We start from the raw sequence: 4,606 nt of genomic DNA, 5'->3' as shown, positions 1-4,606 counted from the left end.
CATTGTGCATAATGTATTATGTATTAAAAACATTTAAAAACAAATTATATTATAATATGTTATTATATGGGAACTGGGAATGCTAATTTGAATTCTAAAACGTCTCTCTATATTCCATTGTGATAAATTAAATCGATGTTAAGAAGGTACATTGTGAAATGTGAGTTGTGATAATAATTATGAGTAATAATAATATTATCTATAGTCTCCTCGAATTCCGCCTGTTGTACTACATTTCGTAACCACAATATTGATCATCTCGTGTCCAGTCCTGTATATCTTAGTCCGTGACGCGAAATAAATTGGATGCAAGTATAGACGTTATCTGTTGTGTGTCGCTATCATCGGTGTTTGTACTTGTTGGTTTTAATACGGAATGATATCGTCGTTATCTCACGGCTTCAGTCCTCGTAATAACGATTTACCAGTTTATTTCGGAAAATAAATTTACAAGTATGACAATAGTTTAAAAATGTAGGATACGAATACAATGGCTGACGGCGAATAAGCGACGGCGCTTTTACAACTTATAAATTAAATATGTGGTTATTGCGCGTCGTTGCAATTTGGCGACGTCTATGCGAATATGATGACGTTGTCCAAAAATTAAAGAATCAGTGTGAGTGCAGCAAAAACTACAGGTGGTGGCGATCGGCGCGTGTACCACGGACCAAGATATATTTATATATATATATCTAATATATAATATGTATATTTATATTTATATCTCAGTCCGTGGTGTGTACTCAGTCATCACGGGATAGGGGACGCACACCTGACGACGTCGACTGGCGCACCGATATCGCGATTACTGCGACGATACCGTGTTGTGGGACGACACTATGGATAATAAAGAATGGATTTCGTTTTTACGTAAAAGTTTCAATTTCACAATTTTTTATCGTTTCATTTAGGTACCTTTATTACCCTGTGAGTTTGTCGCACAATATGGTGGTCAAAAGAGGTCTACATCTGAACAGTCTATACATTTTTTCGGTAAGTACTTATCTATTGAAACAAATTTGTCAATCCAAATTAAAACTTTTTGTACATTTAATTATTTCCATTTATTATTACAATACTAGATTTCCACACACTAAAGAAAAATAATTTCAAACCATCACAATATAGTAGAATTTGAAGTGTTCATTTTACAAGCAACGGCTATCAGATACAAGCAGACCACTTTCAAGATTGAATACTATTCCATCAATTCCAAAGTTTCTTGCTTATTACCAAACTACAGTTAAGAAGCCTAGACAAAAACCCTACTTTAAGAAATCCTACCCAAACTTATGATATTGTTGCAACATTGGTACTTAAAGTTTGAATTATACTACTACCTTTAATTATCATCAATTATTTTATTTTTTTAAGAATACATTTTTTTAGATAATATTCTTAAACTGGCTGAACCTACAGATGTTTTAGTAGGGTTGTTTAATTGATGGTGAACCAAAAAAAATGAAGCGCATGAGACTCCAGCCACGGAAGCTTTGGTTTTTATGTTGGTCGGATTCAAGGGTAAGTTGAAATGTCCAATTACTTACTTTTTATAATCTAAAAGTTCTGCAATTCTACAATTTGGTCTTGTAACTACTAAAATTACAGAGGCAAAAGATGCTGGTGTTCGATATTGGGGATGTTACATGTGATGGTGCAAGTACAAACTTATCTACTATGAAACTTCTTGGATGTAAAATTCTTGGATCTTATGATGAGTTGGTAGAATTCTATATTATTCCAGGCATAGATTGGAAGGTAAAATTATTAATATTATCAATCAAACTATGTCGTAACAAGGTAGGTTTCTGTGAGAGAGGTGATCATAATATGTATGCTAGACGTGAACTGCTGACAATTAACACATTTACTGTTAATTATTACGTATTTGTAAGACGTAAGCAATAAATGCGCGCATTGTAACACAAACAAAAAGAATAAACGTTAGAGCTTATAATAAATTTCAAACTTAAAATATAAATTCAACATTTTCTTTTTTCTATTAAATTACTATTTTAAGATTATAATTAAATTTATACTATAGATAAGTCTATAAGTAATTTTATTATTTAATGTTGATTAATATAAATAAATCGTATGTGACTGTATTACAAGCCATCCCTGATAGTTCTCAATAGGTGTCTACTTATATGGCTGTCCTAACTTTTTTATGAAAGTGAAATATCTAACGGCATGCGAGATAGTAAATATCGATTTAAAATGATTGTTATAGTTGGTTTTGGGGTTACAAATTGACTAATTTTTTTTTATAAATGTTAAATAGGTTAGTAGGTACCAGTAGTGATTTTTCCAATCAACATAGTTCCAAATTAATAGTCAATTTTAGTCGTTAATGTTTACAAACATACTTGAACAAATGAATCAAATCTTTTGTGTATTACAAACAATTCAGTCCAGAATACTTACCAATTTTATACGCAATTGCATTTTGTGTGTTTTATTTTATTGTTGAAGGAACAGTGTATTTCCACATTAATTGCGTCATTAGTATTATTCCTTTACATCTAGGCTGTATCAGTAATAGTTGACATTTGTATTATCATCATAAATATACAATAATATGTTGGATTGATTTTCCATTAATAATATAGAATAAGTAGTAATTTATAGTTAAATATATTTTAGTTCATTTAACATTTATACATTTATACAATATCTACCTATATCATAAATAATAAGTAATAAGTATTAAGTTTTCTTATCCACCATACGAACTGATATTGTAACTAATAATTATAAATGAATAGAAAATTCTGAAATATAGCAATACATATAATATAATTTTATATATACCTCATTAATACCTTGCTCTCATAAACACTTACTTTCATTGCACTCATTTTAATTACGCTAAAAGCCTATGGTTTAGATCAGCGGTTGCCAACTAGTGGTCCACGGTAAAAATTTGAACATTATAAGAATAAATGCGTAATAATATTGTCATTATTATTGCGTGTTATAAAATAAATAGACCTAATTTCCAACTACGGTAGGTTATTATTGTTGTTGTAGGTACGCATGTCGTTATTGCGCTCAGTAAAATTAATGTAAATAATATTTTAACGTTTAAATATAAACCTCTTATTAATGGGTATTTCTTGAATATGTTGATAATCACTAATGATTCGAATCCAGTCTTCATTTTAATTTTAATTTTTATTGAAATATTTAGTCGTTCGCTGATCGTTGGCATTGCCATAAAATATTACTGTCGTAATATTGTGTTAATAATGTGTGTTTTTTTTTTTAGAAAAATTTGAAAGATATAAGTAGTCCGTAGAATTTAGAGATATGGATTTAGTGGTCTACGAGGTCTAACCGCTAGTTTAGATAATGCTGATAACATGATAATTAGCTTTTATAATCTGCTACTCATATTATTTAAAAATGGCTGATATGTACGCCCTTTTCTTAATCAATATTTATTTTTATAACCAGTAATTAACAGTTATTTATTGCTAATTTGTCCATTAATTTTACATTGTAATATTAGTTCAATAACGGTACTTAACTGTATATTTTATGTTATGCATATTGAAAAACATTCTATTTTGTTTTAGTCTAATCCAACGCATCGTCCACCCAATCCATTTGATCCATGTCGTGGTGCTCAAATATTGTGTAGAGCTATAGAATGGTAAGGAACTTATGAAATGTGGACAGTAGAAGTCTTGGCCTATAGAATTAATTCTCAAAGACAATTGCAATTCAATTCAAGACTAAGGTTTGGCAAAGTAAGTAGTATACAATTTTAGTATTTAGCTTATGACATGCTGTGAGTTTTAATTCCATAATTATTAATATTGTAGTATATTATATGATTTAACATACAAATTGAAAAGCAAACTGAGAGAAAAGATGAGGAATCTGGTTGACTCATGACGCATACTTATGATTTTCTTGCTGAAGAAGTTTACAATTCTATAATTCATGATATTCACACTAAGAAGAAACAATAATTGAAATCAAATGCACTGCTTCTAATGCTGAGATTAATAACATAAAAATGGCATACCGTAATTGTAGGTTAAATTTAGTATTAATATTACTTGTTTAGTATTTTTATTATTATTTTTTTTTTTCTTGTACTTGGAAATCATTTTAAAAACAATGTATTTTTAAATTATTTTAACTTGATAGGTGAACTACAATTTAGAACAGACGACTCTACATTCAACATGATCTTATGTAGTCGTAATTTCTGTCAATTGCAAGAAGTATTTTCAGAATATCATTGTCTAACCTACATAGCAAATATACGATATTAAAATTCGGTTAATATCTAGATTATGTAGATTCTAAGATATTAAATTTTGTGTATCCTTTAATTTGTTAAGGCGCCCGGTGCCAATGTGATTTTGACCTTAAAAACACAGCTTACGGGAATAATGACCCTGCCCTGTAGAGTTAACCAAATTTGATAATTTTTTTTTATTAATATAGGAGAATATTCTACAGCCCGCATCGAACTACTTTTTTCAATATTTTCATCTCAAACTTAATTATGTCTTTAAAAAAAAGACAATTTTTAGCTTTTTTTATAAATTATTTTATACTATTATTTAAAATAAAATACAAAATC

The sequence above is a fragment of the Acyrthosiphon pisum genome, unplaced genomic scaffold, assembly GCF_005508785.2.
Source record: "Acyrthosiphon pisum isolate AL4f unplaced genomic scaffold, pea_aphid_22Mar2018_4r6ur Scaffold_21836;HRSCAF=25019, whole genome shotgun sequence".
NCBI classification, from domain to species: domain Eukaryota; kingdom Metazoa; phylum Arthropoda; class Insecta; order Hemiptera; family Aphididae; genus Acyrthosiphon; species Acyrthosiphon pisum.
The sequence above is the reverse complement of the archived record's forward strand: the minus strand, read 5'-3'. Positions refer to the sequence as shown.